This window comes from Meles meles, chromosome Y (genome assembly GCF_922984935.1).
Source record: "Meles meles chromosome Y, mMelMel3.1 paternal haplotype, whole genome shotgun sequence".
Lineage (NCBI taxonomy): Eukaryota > Metazoa > Chordata > Mammalia > Carnivora > Mustelidae > Meles > Meles meles.
In genome coordinates, this window is record NC_060088.1 from 6,086,025 (window position 1) to 6,103,723 (window position 17,699).

Genomic DNA, 17,699 nt, shown 5'->3' on the forward strand with positions numbered 1-17,699 from the left:
AACGGAAGTTCCCTCGGGCCACAGCCCTGTAACCCCATAAAACTGAGCTCACAGGGAACGCACCAGAAAATACCTACTGGCTAACTGAATGAAGCAACAGATGCATGTGGCTGCGAGGAGTCAATGCAGTTTCGCAGCTCACTCAAATAATGACACCTTCTAAGAAAAACTTCCACGACGGGGCGCCTGGGTGGCTCAGTGGGTTAAAGCCTCTTCCTTCGGCTCAGGTCATGATTCCAGGGTCTTCGGATCGAGCCCCACATCGGGCTCTCTGCTCAGCAGGGAGCCTGCTTCCTCCTCTCTCTCTCCGCCTGCCTCTCTGCCTACTTGTGATCTCTGTCAAGTAAATAAATTAAAAAAAAAAAAAAAAAGAAAGAAAGAAAAACTTCCACGATTTCTTTCCCTCAGTTCTTGGTCTTTGCACTGTGGAAGGATTCCGCAGGACAAATCAGCAGATTAATAAAAACTGCCCATAGATGTCCAAATAGAAAGGGACCGCACCCCTTACGAGGATGACTATGGATCTGAAACCATGCGTTTTTAGGACAGCTGTATTCTCGAGTGTGTGTTACCAACAGGTGTTTCCATGACAATACAAGTTCACATGACAACAACCTGAGCATAGTTGGAGGAAAAACGATAAAGCAAGACAGGATACCCTTAGAATTCCTTTGATACTAAAGAGGTTTTAGCAAGTTCTTGGAATTTATAAATATCACGGATCTTTGAAATGCTGGATGCAAAGACCGTCATCCCACACTTTGCCTGCTTCTCTCTGCCTGCAGTGCCCTACCTAGTCTTGCCTGTCTTGCAAAATCTGCAGAGTTTCAAACTGCACCTTCTATCCTGTGCCATCCAGCCTGCAGGGTCACCTGCCCTGCCCAAAACAACTTTCTGGTGCTTAAAAGCTACTCCCCTAATTCACTGCTTCTAATTCTCAGATGTGTTGTTCATGCATTTCTGTTGCAAATGCCTCAACTTGACCACAAGCTCCTTGAAGAAGAGAGACCACATCATGTCCTCATATCTCTGTAGGAACTGTCATGCATCTGTTTCTCTCCTTACTCTGCAATGTTTCCAACTTCAGCTAAAAGTAAACAGCAGAATCCTGAAGTTTTCAACGTTCAACTCTCTCCCTGCACCCCGCAGGCTTAAAGCACTGCTGAGCAAATCAGACTAAATCTGAGACAGTAAGCCATCTCTCACTGCCTAGCAGACCTAGCTAGGCCAGGTCAACAGCACTGAAAACCAAAAAAACACCATGATAAACACCATTAAATGAGAAGGCTGAAATTTTCCACTAAAGCAAAGCAAAGCTTTCCCATGACAAAGTTACTTTAAAATCCTGTTTTTATTTCTGACACGTAATTATTATTACACATAAGCTGGGCTGAGTGAATTTATACTTTTTTTGAAATATAGTCAAGAAAAATTATAACTGTAATATTAAGTGTAAATATTTGAAAGGATTCGGGTGTCAAGCATTCTACTCTAGTACAATGTACTGAAAAATTGGTTGTAATACTGCACTCAAATGTGAAGACTACATTTATTATTCGTTTGTGGATATATATGTATGTATCTTCACATATGTATACCAAGTATACATGTGTGTGTATATACATGTACACACATACACATATGCTTCGGTTGTTTTGCTTACTTAATTAAGATCAGTTTTGGGGCGCCTGGGTGGCTCAGTGGATTAAAGCCTCTGCCTTCAGCTCAGGTCATGATCCCAGGATCCTGGAATCAAGCCCCGCATCGGGCTCTCTACTCGGCGGGGAGCCTGCTTCCTCCTCTCTGTCTGCCTCTCTGCCTGCTTGTGATCTCTGTCTGTCAAATGGAAAAGTAAAATCTTAAAAAAAAAAAAAAAAAAAGATCAGTTTTATTCCTTGGATTATTAGAGTTTGGGCAGTGGCTTCATCTCCCACCTTTATAAAACCCCACCTTTATAAAAGCTGTAAGTCTTTGAGAAATTCCAGCTAGGCTTTCCATAGTCGAATCTCTTACTCCCGTAGTTTTATAAAGGGTTTTGGGTGGGGTTTTTCTGTTTTTAATATTTGGAGTTGTCTCTGTCCTCATGTTCTTTCTATGGGATCCAGGTGCCCCTCCCCCACCACCTTCCAGAGTGAGTGTCCAAGCCAGTCAGGGTTTACCCATCCTTGTTGCTTGGGTTCATGGCCTTCCAGAAGAGACGTCCATGTTATTCAGAGTCTGAGCCATAAGACAGATGAAAAATACTACTGATGACTGGTAACAATTTCCGATTTATATCAAGAAGCCCACAGTGTCTTTCATTGGTATGACAAGGTAAAGTCAAGAACAAAGAATACCACAAACCAATGCAATAGACAGCTATGAACACATTAAGGGGACAAGAAATGAAGAAGTTCTCCGAAGGAGAAGTACCATGTCTGATGAAGGAGGAGGTTATGTTTAGGCACACAACCTTGAAATTAAGAGAGCCAACCATGAGGCACCTGGGTGGCTCAGTGGATTGAGCCTCTGCCCTTGGCTCAGGTCATGATCCCAGTGTCCTGGGATCAAGCCCCCCATCAGGCTTTCTGCTCAGCAGGGAGCCTGCTTCCTCCTCTCTCTCTGCCTGCCTCTCTGCCTACTTGTGATCTCTGTAAAATAAATAAATAAAATCTTAAAAAAAAAAAGAGAGAGAGAGAGAGCGCCAACCATGTACCCTTCCTACATATAACGTAACCTTTCCTAGCATCAACAGGAACTTAAATTATCCTTGATTTTTATTGTAACCATCAATCCTGACTTCGACGCTCTCCATTACAGAAGTATAGTGAAGCCTTAAGTTATAAAATCAAGAAAATCAAGAATGCTTCCCTCAAAATGCATCTTGCTTTATATGGCTTCCCCAGGTCTCTCTAGACTGGAGACATGCAATGCTTAATATGGTACACAAGTATCTTGATGTGGCTTCTTCCCCAGAGGTACAGTCAACCTTCCTTTTTAGTCAAATCTCCCCTGAAGGCTTCTGTGCTGTAAGAGAGCATTTTGCATGCTCTGGATGTTCAGCAGCCCAGCTCGTCTCCAGGGCCTCCCAGCTAGGAAAAGGCAGGAGCCATGCAGAAGAGCGGCTTCTGGTGCGGGGCCTCCGCATGCAGCTCAGCCTCCGGCCCCACCAGCGCCAAGTTCCCTGGTTCTCGGACTCAGCTGGGCTCTGCGTTTTCATCGCCCCCCAAGTCACTTCCTGTGCCATTTGCTGACAAGCCATCCTGGACCAGTCTCGGCACATCCTGGCAGAAGTGCGGCATCTGCCCCCCTCCCACCCACCCAACATCACCTGTCACCACAGCAGCTGAGGGGCCCTTACTATCCTGCAGCCCAGCCCAACAAGCCCTGCCTCATGGGGCCAATTCCAGGACAGATGGAAGAGACGCTGTGCAGCTGCCCAAGGAGAAACCATCACAGCTTTTAGCCTGGAGTGATTGGCAACTGGCATGCTCATCCTTTCAGACGTGAGCTTCTGTATGCTCTGATGATCTCTTACGGCAGAAAAGCCCTGTGGTTTGGGGGAAAACGGTATGACGGACACACACACACACACACACACACACACACACTTCTCTTTCCAACTAATTTCCAGCAAAGTATTAAAGCCCTCTGGGTCCCAGAAAGGATGAATGTATATTTATGTTCCATTTCAGTAGGTTGACCTTCCGTATGATTCTGACTTCCAATACTGTTGGGATAATAGGGAGAATTTCCAAACTCTGTCCTTTGCAGGAAGGCAGACCGCTCCACTCTGGGGCACAGAGGTGTGTCTCTGAAGCCTGGTGCACCTTCAAAGAGATCCCGAGAAGAAATCACTCTTGGGCGCCTGGGTGGCTCAGTGGTTTAAGCCGCTGCCTTCGGCTCAGGTCATGATCTCAGGGTCCTGGGATCGAGTCCCACATCGGGCTCTCTGCTCGGCAGGGAGCCTGCTTCCCTCTCACTCTCTCTGCCTGCCTCTCCGCCTACTTATGATCTCTCTCTGTCAAATAAATAAATAAAATCTTAAAAAAAAAAATTAAAAAAAAAAAAAAATCACTCTTGATCCCCTGCGACCTGACACTACACACGGCTGTGTCCGCAGTTCCCTTTATTCCTAGAAACCCCGGGGTTCCTGAATAAACAGCTGAAGAGCTTCTCTCACAGTAGATCATTTATCATTTGTAGCAATTTAGAATCCCTAAAGTCAGCTTTAGAAAATAACTTTGTTTCATTTTTGAATTTGAATATCAGAGTGGCAAACCTTTGACCAATCTCCTTCCAAACACTAACTTCAAAATCATCTTGTATCTTTCAGGAGGAATCACTCCCTGGACTATACAAACACACAGGCAGGGTTCACACAGATGTTGACGGCAGCACTATTCACAATAGCTGGCAGGTGGGCACAACCCAAATGTCGAATAAAGGATGAGTGAATACACAAACCGCACTGGATATATTCCACACACTATGATCCAGCCCCAGAAATGAACAAAATATTGATACGTGCTACTGTGTGGATAAACCTTGATGCTCAGGGAGACAACCTCAGTGACAGGAGCCAGACACACAAGGATAAATAACTGTGTGGTTCCACTGACAGGCAAGACCCAGAAGATGCCAGCCCATGGAGACAAAAAAATAGGCTGGTAGTTGCCACGGCTGGGGGAGGGGAAAAGACAGAGTCACAGCATCTAATGTTGGAATGATGAAAAGGTTTCCTGCTGAATATACTAAACCCCAATGAACTACTTAGCTTTATTTTATGTGAATTTTACCTCACTTCTTTTTATTCATGATTTAAAAGGTATGACACAGGTTTTGCTACATTATCTCTGTCCTAAGACAATTTGTTTTCCTTCTTGAGAGAAAGCATTCAGCCCACCTATAAAATCTCACAGTGTGTCACCTTCTGAAAAGCCTCTCAGAGGATTCTAAGAGTAAGTGGTCTTAAGGGGGAAGATTCCCTACCCTATGGACCTAACACCCAAAAGGCAAAAATAGTTGTAGTTTATCTACCCCAGATCAAATAAAGGGAACAGAAGTTAAGATGCACTGGTGGACCATTATAGGTGGATTAAAGCAGAAGGATCTGACATTTTACCAGGTAAAGAAAATGATATGAAAATACAGTCCCAGGCTACTGAAAATACAGCCTGCGGTGACCAGCAGCATCAGCATCACCCGAGAATGTCTTAGAAAGGCAGGATCTCGGCCCCACCCAGAACTAGAGGATCGAAATCTGCCTTTTAGCACACTCTCCATGCATCCCCACTGTCCATTAGCAGTCCGCAGCCCCTCTCCTTGACATTGTGTTATTTTTTTTACTATGTTTTCATTTTAATTCCAGTGCAGTAAACATAAACTGTTACATAAGTTTCAGGTGTATAATAGTGATTCAACACTTCATACAACACCTGGGGCTCATCACAAGTGCCCTCCTTCATCCCCGTCACCTATCGGCACCCATCCCCACACCCACCTCCCCTCGGGCGACCATCAGTGTGTTCTCTGTAATTAAGAGTCTATTTCTTGGTTGTCTCTTTCTCTCTTTTCCCCCTCTTTTTTTGTTTGGTTTTTAATTCCACATGTCAGTGAAATAACATGGTATTGTTCTTTCTCTGACTGACTTATTTCCCTTAGCACTAAACCCTTGAGATCCACCCATATTGTTACAAATGGCAAGATTTCATTGTTTTTTGATAACCAAATTATGGAAGCAGCCCAAGTGTCCACTGATTGATGAATGAATAAAAAAGATGTGGTATAGATATACAATGGAATATTATTCAGAAGTTGTATTATTTTTGCATTCAACAAAAAGGCCGCCATGTTCTCCAAAAGATGTCTTCCTGAACCTGGCAGCACCCGGCTCCTGCCCTCCCTCCAAGCCACCTAAGACTGTTCTGTGCCGCACACCACCCCCTCACCAGACCCTCCGGGGGGTAAGACTCTGTCAAGCAGAGCTACACAACCTAGGGACCTGCACAGGATTTTCTAAACTCATCTTGACCAACCAACCAAGAGTTTCTTCTTGCTGGAAGCGGTTCTTTCTCCTTCCTCTGCCTTGCCCACTGATACCCAGACCGGTCAGTGCTACTTCAAGCCATCTCTTACTCACAGTTCCCACAGGCAGAGTTAAAAGGATTCCCTGATGGATTGGGGCAGGTTGGAGGGAAAGACAGACAGAAGGTTTTGGAGCCTTGCTAGTAGAAGGATGGCATTTCCATGCTGACATGGAAAAAGCAGTAAGAAAGGCAAGTCTGGAAGAGAATCCAGATCACAAAGCAATGCCACAGTATGGTATGTGTGCTGGCCTGTAAGAGTTTCCACTCATGGAAACTGCCCCGTGCCCTTTCTCACAGCAGGCTCTGTGTGTTCTGACAAATGGATCACAGCACTGTTACACGTGCACATGCAAACCCATAAATGTGGAGGTGTGCAACTGGATTATTGCATTAAATGACCCTTGGGGCTACTTCTGATGGCAGGGACTCTGAATGCTTTGTTCTGAGTGTCAGGTGCAGATAGTGAGACAAATGCTTAGCTGCTCTCCAGTCACATGATCTGACACTCAAGAAGATTCCCCATAATCTTATGTTCCTTACACCAGGAAGTAAGTGAATCAACTGGCATCTGGGGAAAACAAAGAGCTACATCTTGAGAAAAAACAAAACAAAACTCAATTCCTGCTTCAGGAGAACAGATGCCATAATCATGTGTATGTCTGTATATACACACATATGAAATTATATGTATATGTATCTATGATATGAAATTATATTACATATAATGATTATGTAACATGTAATGTTTATATACAAATTACATATCTAAGTTCACATTTGTTAAAATTTTACAATTATAATAATATGACTATTTTACTGCATATAACAGATACAGAATTCTATTAATATTAATTTTAACATAAAAATGTTAATGATCATCCATTTATACATATTCTATAATATAAATTACATATTATAGAATATACATACTTTATGTGGTATAAATTATATCTGTATTTTATGTAACATTGTTACATTTGACAATTATATGTAATATATATTACAGAATACATATACAACCTGTATGGTCGCTGATATATTTTACGAGTATATACCATAGCCTTGAAAATTACCGAATCATAGCAACATGTATATACGTCCCAAATTAATTCATGACCCATCACAGGCAGTCTACCCACCCTCTTAAGCCCCAGGCTAACATGGAGCTATCCTCAGGGTACATTACGAACTCATTCTTGAACAAGCTCACATTCTTCGCCTGCCCCCATCATTCCCTTTAGCTCAAGAAACATGTACCCACCATCCACTTTTACATGTTTAAATATAATTTTTCCACTATTAGTCATCCATTAGCTTGAAACCTCAAAGAGATGCAAGGAAAACCAGACGGAGACTTCATCTGAACACCATGAATGGCTCTCGAAGACAGAACCCGGTGTAGAAGAGAGAGGATCAACTAGCAGATGAGGACTGGGGCACAGACCTCTACATGTGCTGGCTCAGGAAGGTCCTAGAAAGCCACCATGAGGAACGAGCCAGAGGGTGGAGTGAGGGCATGATTCTGGATGACCAGACACATACAAGACCAAGTGTTAGTGAATGGTCATGAAAACAGGAACAGTTTCTCCACAGGCACCATCTTGTCATGTTTATATCCTATCTTCACAAGTCGAACATTGTTCGTCTGGGTAGGATAATTGTTGTCACAAACAGTCCTTCTGGGTCAACACAAAAAGCATTTCTCTGTTGCTCACACAACATTCCAATGTGCAAGTTTCTGCTCTGAAAGTGCAGCCGGACACCTCTCCCTGTTCTATCCCGAATCTTCCAAATTCTGGGGCTATAAAGACCTTGCCTTCCAGATACAGCAAGGGGAAAAGAGAGGGCATGGAGCCTTGCACATGAAGCTGTTTGGGGCTAGGACTGCAGGTGACATATGTCACTCCGGCCACATCCCACTAGGCAGAACTCGGGCACATGGCCATTCCACATGCCAGGGAAACTAGGAAATGTGGCCTAGCGCAGCGCTCAGGAGGAGAACAGGTACAGCGAGCCTCTGCCACGGACTACCAGCTAGGGACCACAAAGACAGGTAGATCATGTAGAAAACAGTCATGGAGTAAAGACCTTTTATGAAATGGTTTGACGCCGTTAAGGAATATCTTTAGAACTACCACCATCCTCTCAACTCTGGGCGTGAATCATAAACAACAATAATTAGGTTGGGGGGATGAAGTAAAACCAGGGAAAGGCACACTAGGAAATACAGATGAGTTGGAATTAACCACTCCACAGACGCAGTGTTGGCTGCCAATGCCATCAATGACAGAAAGAGAAAACTTTAGCTCCGCGTACCCAGGCAAGTGTGCCTGATTTGATCTCGATTCAGACCTGCTTTGTCTTTTAATGTCCTGCTTCTCGCAGCATAGTCCTTAATGCTAAGGGGTTAGCAAACTACAGCCCACAGAAACATCCTGTTAACTACCTGTGTTGGTATGGTCCAAAAGCTAAAAATGCCTTTTACATTTTCAAATGGCTGAACAAAATCAAAAGAACCATAAAACATCAAGTCCCATTAAAATTAAATGAAATGGGAACTTCACTGTCCACCCATGAAGTTGTATAGGAACACAGCCACGTTCATCTGTTTAGATGTTGTCTATAGCTGCTTTCATACTACAACAGCAGAGCTGAAACCTTAAAACAGACTGTATGGCTCACAAAGCTGAAAATATTTACTATCTGGCCCTTTACAGTAAAAGTTTACCAACCCCTGGTCGAAGCCAAGCTGGCTACTTTCTGCTGTCAAAAACTGTTGTCAAATACACAATGTTTTCACTTCGCAGGATGCAGTATGTTCAGTCCAAGCTTTTCAGTGTTTCTGCTGAAACCAAGTAAGAGGTTGGCAATTCTTCGTCTACTTCCCTTGCTTTTGCTGTTCTTATCATCAATCCAGACTACACAGGAAGCTCAGAATATGGAGCAGATACACTGCACAGAGAGGACAGGAAGCCGCCTCTGCTTTTTGACGTACGAACTGGAAAAGAGTTTGCTAAGCCTCGAAAGGTTTAAGCAGAAAAAGAAAAGTTCAGGTCAGTGAATGATCTGGAAGATTTCCCACCATGTCCTCCAAGTGCTGTCCTCCATGACTATTTCCTACGTTTTATTTATAGACACCACTGGTCCCAACTATAGCAGCTGGGATTTAAAACGACTTCCTTTGCTGGTAATTTATCATCTCACTATTTTATACACACCCTACACAGCTTCCTAGGGCTGCCATAACAAAGTCAAAGCCAGCATTACTCAAGTCGGTCTGAATTCAAAGCCCAAAATAATTCCTGCTCGTAGCCCATCTTTCCAGCACTTTCTCCACCCCAGGATAAAAGGCCATGAATCCACTTATTTCCGCCTCCGTCCCCACCACTATACAGAGATCTACTGGTTCTATCTGACATTTTCTGATCTGTGGGTCCTTTTCCTCCACCCAAACAAAGTATCTACTCTCCTCTTCAATGTTCCTCACATCCAGACTCTAATTCCTAAACTCAACTTTGTTTCTCATTTACTCTTTTGTATAGCTGACATAACCAGACCGAGCAATAGTGCAACTAATAAGACTATACGTACATACTTACATCTCCTAAAGTTCCATAATTTATCACATTTTTTTTTTTCTTCCTGCGTCTCTAACCAACAGCCTGCCCAGCAGACCCCTCCAAGCTGGCCAGACCCCTGGGCCCGCTTCAGCAGCAGCACCATTACTGCCCCCTCAGGCGTGCTACAATGTCGGCAGGCTGCTTGGCAACTCCACCTCCCCTAGCCAATTAGTCACATAACCATGGTTTAGACAACTTTTGTTGTTCGTGGTAAGTGACTATAACTGGATGAGGCCACATATTTTTCATGAACGTTAGGTCATTTTTGCTCCTCTGGCTATTACTTACAAGAGGCCTACTACCAAAGACTAATCTCTCAGTTTTGCAAGTTTCCACAATGCCTACATCAATGGGCAATTACTTGATATAAACAGCAAATAAAATCCTCAAAGCCTCAAGGTGTCCCCCCCCCAAATTTATTATTATTAAGTAAGTACACTATCACAACTCATCCCTGCAAAGTCATGAGCCAACTCCTATTAAGTAGTTATAAATTCTGTTATAAAGTGATTACTCCTTTCAGGAAGGAAGAGAGGGAAAAGGCAACATTTGCTGCTAAAATTCGAAGAAACTGGAAGTAATGCCAACAGCTACCAAATGATAGGCAGGTAAAACAAAGACCAAACACTTTGTAATTTAGCCAAGACCCTAATCCAAGTTAACTCATAGCGATGAATTAATGGGCACAGAAGGTTGTCACGGTGACCTCGTTTTGGGTTTACAGAATCTAGATGTCAGATGACGCATATGAGACGTGACACTGACATACTGTTGAAATAACGAACAGTGGGCATGTCGGAGATTCCTGGTATCACTGATCTTCTTAAATTAATCACCGTTTAAATCCACCTGAAAATATTCAAGATAGCACTCAGTCCTCTTGATTTATGCTAACAATTTGATTATCTTTCCTTACTCTTCCCAAAACTAACCACATTTGAATATACTGAACAGTTTAACCACCTCAACAGATTTCTGATCCAAGCAAGTGTGAAATAATTTTCCCAGCTTTGTACAGCGAAATTCTTTATGCAGTAAGTCAACAATACGGAGAGGAGATAATGCAATTCAAAGGGCGTGAAGACAGGGCTTATAGAAGAGGCATTTGCTAATATTATCATGTGAAATTGTTTCTTTTGTTTTCTTAAGTCTCAGCTGGGAGGCAGCAGCAACTGAAACAATGTTCTCCCAGTGTAGCAGGGTATTTAAGATGCTTTAGAGAATGAAATTATTTTCTAATCATGAAATCCACTGGACTGTGGAACAGCCTAAGAGAACTCACAGAATGCCAGCAGCTTTGGGTCATGTTGAAGTCAACACACTGGGGAGTATGAGGTGCCCTGCCTTAACTCGCCTGCGGCCACTGCAGCAACTAAAGCAAGCGAGCAGTCCTGGGACGAGAGAGGGAGCACAGCAGCCCTACTTCTGGCCTCCTGGTTTAGCAGCGAATGCACACAGAACAGCTGAGGGGCTTCCTAAACGGGGGGTGGGGGGGCAGGCGGGGAGGTGACGCATGCTGGAGAAGGGTAGGATAGTCTAGAGTTTATAGCAAAATTACAAATCTTCACCTGCAAAATCTTCTAAGTGTGGACTCTCAAAACAAGGTGCCGACCATGAATAATTATAATCCCGACTTGACCTGCAGTAAACTGCAAGACTTTTACCCTGACAGCGGAGAGGTGACACACTGATCATCAAATGAATGGGCGATCCGGATACTCTACGCAGGTGCTTCACTCAAGTGTGGGTACGGATGTTCTTCCTCTTGCTCAGCTCTGTGGTCCCAGATTGGGATCACAGCATGGCAGGAAAGAAAGAGGCCTCAGGTCTGCAAAACGTGCAGCATTCCCCTTCGAGCCACAGATCCCAACTCTAGCCCAAAGGAATCAGCAAGGCCTGGAGAGGGCTCTTCAAACACAGAGGGCGGCCTCACCCGATTCCATGCACATTTCTAACAACCTCCCCTCCCCTTCCCATCTTTCCAGAACCAGCATTTAATTAAATCCGGCACAGGGAAGGTCTTCCATCCTCATCACAAGCTCACCCTTATACGCTACCTTTTGATTCTTGTCTCTGGTGTTTTGCTGCTACACATTTTCTTTAGCACCTGTCTGACGACCACACATCTGAGATACAGATGGGAGGGAAGCTGTCTAGGTTCGAATCGCAGCTCCTGGCTTACCGTGTGTCCTGGAGCAAGTCTCTTAACTTGAATGGAGAGAACCTTAGTGAGGACATCAAGGCAGGGCTAAGAAGGAAATGGAGAGAAGTCCGGTAAGGTCATATTGGGGACTAAGAAGGAAGTGTGAGAGGGCAAGCAGAGCACTGAGACTGCCTGGTGTACGAAGCACCCAAGAAATGTGGAGGCTTCTATTCTCATTTTACCAGCCTGTCCTATGACTCATATATACAACCAACCCCAATAAATTGACTTCAGTGGACTATAATTCCTTAAGGCACTCAAATCAGCCACTCTGTGTTTCCATGGCTCTATCCCTGCTAGATACATAGTTTAGAGTCTCCTTGGTTCAGATGATGCCAAGCAGAAGTAGAGAGAATATTATTCTTTTATGTTTAAGAGAAAAACTTAGTAAAAATTTGAAAAAAAAAAAAGTATGGGAATAAATCTGAGAAAAGTTTAAGGACTAAATGTTACATCCGCAGGAAAAACATGGTTATGTATTAAGGTAAATACTATACCACCATTTCACCTGATCGTGTGAGGGCTGCCTAGAAGGAATAGGGATTTATAACCATCTGATTATTTTTTAAAGCCAGAGGGAGAGAAAGTACAGAGGTAGAAGGAGGGAGGGAGAGAGAGAGGAAGGGGAAAAAGACAGAAGGAATGAGATAAGAAAGAAGAGGGAAAGAAAAGGAAAGGAAAGGAAGCAAAGTAAAAAGAAAACAGTATCTGAAAGCATCAGTTGGTCTTTCTCTACAGACCACACAGACAGTGGTGGCGTGGAGCCGGTTTGTTTTGCCCCATGCAACAATGTGGTGTTGTTCCCACCATCTGAACAGCAATCCGAGACCTGAGGACCTGGAGACACAGGGGCCCAGGAGCACCTCCATGCTAGAAGCGGCTGCCCTTCCCAGAAGCCTGGAACAGGCTTCTGCTGCTGCTCTTCCCAGGAGCCCTAAACATCTCTTAGGTCAGCCCTACTCCCTGGTCGCCAGGCAACAGACACCTCCAATCCAGAGCAGGGACAGGATGCTCCCAGGATTGCTACTCCTATTCTAAAGTGAGGTTTAAATAACCTCTCTTCCGTAACCAGTATGCTCCTCTGGACCCATTAACTGTGAAGCGGCAATCTAGTTATCTGGAGACTCAACTATCTTTTCTGATTACATACATCTTATCTTTTCTGATTACATAAAAACATTATAGCGAAAAGCGCCACAGTAGGAAAAGAAACAAAAATCAAAGTACAAGAGAGGTCACCACAGATTATGTATAGTGACTAAACATAATCACGCAAACACCGATGCATGCACACATGTGTGTGTACGTCCATGTATACATATCACGAATATGCATATATGTGCGTGCTGCACAGCTGTATACATGCACGCGATCACACGAGTACACACACATGAACGCACGCATGGGCCAGCTCATATACATGCGTGCTGCACAGCTATGTACATGCATGCGATCCCACGAGTACACACATGCACGCACGTACACACACGGGCACACTCATACATGTGTGCTGCACAGCTGTATACATGCACGCGATCACACGAGTACACACATGCACGCACGTACACACACGGGCTGACTCATATATGTGTGTGCTGCACAGCTGTATACATGCACACGATCACACGAGTACACACACATACAGGCACATACACATACGGGCACACTCATACATGTGTGCTGCACAGCTATGTACATGCATGCGATCACACGAGTACACACACATGTACGCACAGACACACATGGGCCCACTGTTAACTTAAACAACGAAACTATTAGACCACGGTGGCTCAGATGGCCTAGCAACCTGAGTAAAAGCAAAACAAAATCTCAGCCTGCAAATACCTCAGTTACAAAATCAAAACCTACGGACAACCAATCGCAAGCAGCCAACAAGGCTGGAAGCAGTAGCCAATCCACAGTTTCCTTCTTTGCTCTTGCCTCTTCTTCATAAAAGTCTCTCCCTGAGAGCCTGTCAGGAGAGCTCTCCCAACTATTTCCAGCTTGGAAATTATTTTATTTATTTGTTTAATTTATTTTATTTATTTATTTATTTATTTTACACAAATAAACCCTTAAAATGTTTCACATCTCGCAGTATGTTTGTTTTTTTTTAAAAGATTTTATTTATTTATTTGACAGAGAGAGAGATCACAAGTAGGCAGAGAGGCAGGCAGAGAGAGAGAAGGAAGCAGGCCCCCCGCGGAGCAGAGAGCCCGATGCGGGGCTCGATCCCAGAACCCTGAGATCATGACCTGAGCCGAAGGCAGCGGCTTAATCCACTGAGCCACCCAGGTGCCCCTCGCAGTATGTTTTAAGCACACACGTGTACACACAGATCCATACACCCATGTATACACACAGCCGCACAGATTAATGAGGCACACTCTTCCTCAGCAACTAAGAAACTGAATGAGGGCAGATGTCAAAGGCTTCTTGCAAGGCAGAGGTTGCTGTTTAAAATAACAAGCGGAGTCAATAACATGCTAAAGACAAACTTTGAACTCGGTTCTTCAGGATCCTCCAGTCACTGATGGCTGCCCTGCAATGAGCTGTTGTTGGGGCGGGGGGGGCGGGAGGGAACACCAGTCATATATTCTCCATCCCAGTGACAGCCTGGCTTTCTCAAGCTCTTAAAAAGCACAAGGAAGCTTTCCCTAACCGGACAGTGACTCAGAAAAGTGGCGGCCACTGCATCTTCCGTACCTTCCACGAGCATGCTGACCATAAATTAGCATCTAAACCCAAAGCTCCAGTATTCCGAGTCGACTACTAGACCAAAGGGACCATTCCTGCGCTCCCTGAGCCAAAACTAGAACAATGAAACAAAATTAGGTCAGTTCAGAGAGCAGTGAACAGGGACGTCTTTCTCCTCCCCTCTCCACCCCAGGAACCAGTTCCTTCTGCAGGTAGGCAGGTGCCCAGGTGATACCCAGGTGTGGAGAAGAGTGGGAAGGACAAGTAGAGTACATTCTATTACCTTATTCCCCATCTGCAGACCAGAGTCCACGCCACCGGAGGTAAGCAAAGAATTCATCCTTACAAGGCTGCAGGATGCCTGAGGGGATCAAAACCCTGGTAAGCACACTGCCTGGCTCCTCTCCCTTCCAGTCTTTCCTCTTATGTACATGTATTCCCAAAACAAAGGCCGCTGTGCTTTCCTGAAAGGACACCAAGTGAAACTGCCCGCAGTCTTCTGGGTGCTTCCGCAAACATCTGGAACATCCCTATTAAAACCTGTATCTGCAGGGCCCCAACAGGACGCTGGGAGCGAGGCCAGATCCCCTGGGAAGCCCTGAGCAGGGCCTTCAGCAGGCTTCTCTTCCTGATTTCTGTCAGACCTTTTAAGGAATCAGGCAGATCACCTTGTAAACAAACCTAATTTTCAGAGTCAAAAGCGAAAGTGAGAGTTTTATTTTTTTTTTAAAGATTTTATTTATTTATTTGACAGAGAGAGATCACAAGTAGACAGAGAGGCAGGCAGAGAGAGAGGGAAGCAGGCTCCCTGCTGAGCAGAGAGCCTGATGCAGGGCTCAATCCCAGGACCCTGAGATCATGACCTGAGCCAAAGGCAGCAGCCTAACCCACTGAGCCACCCAGGAGCCCCGAGAGAGTTTTATTTTTGTTGACTGGTATGGTTTTAAGCCAATGAGACAAGGAGAAATTTATGTCCATGTAGTTCTGGTGTCCAACATCCATCTTTCTGTGAAGTTTCCTGTGGTTTTAACAACATTTTTTTTAAAGATTTTATTTATTTATTTGACAGACAGAGATCACAAGCAGGCAGAGAGGCAGGCAGAGAGAGGGGGAAGTAGGCTCCCCGCCAAGCAGAGCGCCAGGACCCTGGGATCATGACCTGAGCCAAAGGCAGAGGCTTTATTTAACCCACTGAGCCACCCAGGTGGCCAACACCATTTTTGTTCCGCGTCTTCAAAAGTTAAGAAAACGCATCTTGGTTCATGATGGGTTAACATTAAACCATAGCTGTTCATCAACAGAAAGCCAACATACAGAAGCACCGCCTTTTCAAAACCGTGTGCGCACATGCATGCACGTGTATGTACCCTTTGGGACAACACACCGTTTCTACACTTTCTCATTTCAGAGATGACAGGAAAGGTCTTATTTCACTCCAACGGGTCACCATATTTTAACAATAATCAATAATCACAACGAAAAGATAGTTCGTACTCACTGTACAAGGTAAAAACTTAGAGTGACATTGGTGTAGTGAAGGACCTCAGTTTTGTTTTAACCATGTTACACGAATGCGCCAGCTGAGACACAGTGACTGCATTCGGTGAGATGTCAGTCCAGGCTCATCAGGCTCGGTTCCTAGTTGCAACGCACCGCGTGCCATTTGACGAGTCCCTTCCAACCACATTCGGGTTCAATAACGCGATTATTTTGTGCAAGCAATCAACAGATCACAATCCGGACAGAAACAGAACAGAATGGAGGAGGCACCCATGAAGAACACTCGCGACTACCTGCTATCTCCCGCCTCACAAAGATGCACACACTTGCCGATCAGTAAATGCCCAGGGCCCCAGCGAGCCCCGCCAGATGCTTCCCCACTCAACCTGCCCCGCCCCTATGACCCGCAAATCTCTCACTCCAACAGATGAAAACACACAATTTCTCACCGAACACCTGTATCTCTGCATTTTTGGCTCCCGGGCAGGGTTTTAACAGTGTATCTTTGCAAATATAAAGGAAACCCATGTCACCTTTTATACAACACAGGGAGGGGAAAATGAAGCTAGAGGAAACCAGAGAGGGGAACAAACCATTAGAGACCTAATCTCAGGAAATAAACGGAGGGTCGCGGGAGCGGAGTGAGAGCAAGGGGGCAGCTGGGGGATGGGCATTTGGGAGGGTGTGATGAGAAAAAATAAATACCCCCCATCCCGAAAAAGTCTACAGCACCACGAAGGAGACTGAACAGTCAATTCCAGCAATCTCCACGTCTGCGCCGCAACAGCAGCGCACCGCACCCTTCCAGAGTCTCCTATAAGGTCGGCGGGGAAAATGTTTGGGTCCTAGAGCTCACTGTCGCTTTTTTTTTTTAATTCGGCTACACGTTTTATATCACTTACATCTTAAAACATTACTTTACCTTTTTTGAGCTCTCACATCACTCTGAGGTTTCCAAATTAGTATCTACTGAAAAGTACTTAAGTCCACAACCAATACTGACAAGTTCTTACTCAGGTGTCAGAGGGGAACGACCGTAGGAGCACTTTCTCGGAGCACGAACATCATCACAGCCCAGTCAAAGGGCGGGAGGCTCTGCGGGAGCTGGTGGTCCCCGTGGCTGGGTCCCCAACGATCATGTTCTAGTTTCTGCTTCTGCGAAACCCGTGGCATGAAAACTCCGTGCAAAGCGACAACGACCATTCTGCGCCACACTTTGTGTGGGCCAGCGATTTGGGACCGGCCTACCTGGGTGCTGTGGCTCAGGGATCCCCGTGAGGCTGCCATCTAGAGGTGCAGGAGGGCTGTGGTTATCTGAAGGCTTGATCGGGGAAGCGGGTGGGGCAGGAAGATCCAAGCGCAAGACGCGGGGAGGACAGAGCTAGCCATTCCGTGATGGCTGTGGTCAGGAGGCCGCAGGCGCTCACCGCAAAGACGTCTTCGTGAGACTGCTTCGCTGCGTTCACGACGCAGGACAACTGTCTTCCGCAGCGCGAGTGACCCAAGGGCGAGCAACGCGGTCTAGGACCCGGCCTCCAAAGTACCAGATGCCACGGTTTCCATCATGGGGTACCCGTCGTCACACTGTAGTGGTCAGTGCTCAGCCACACG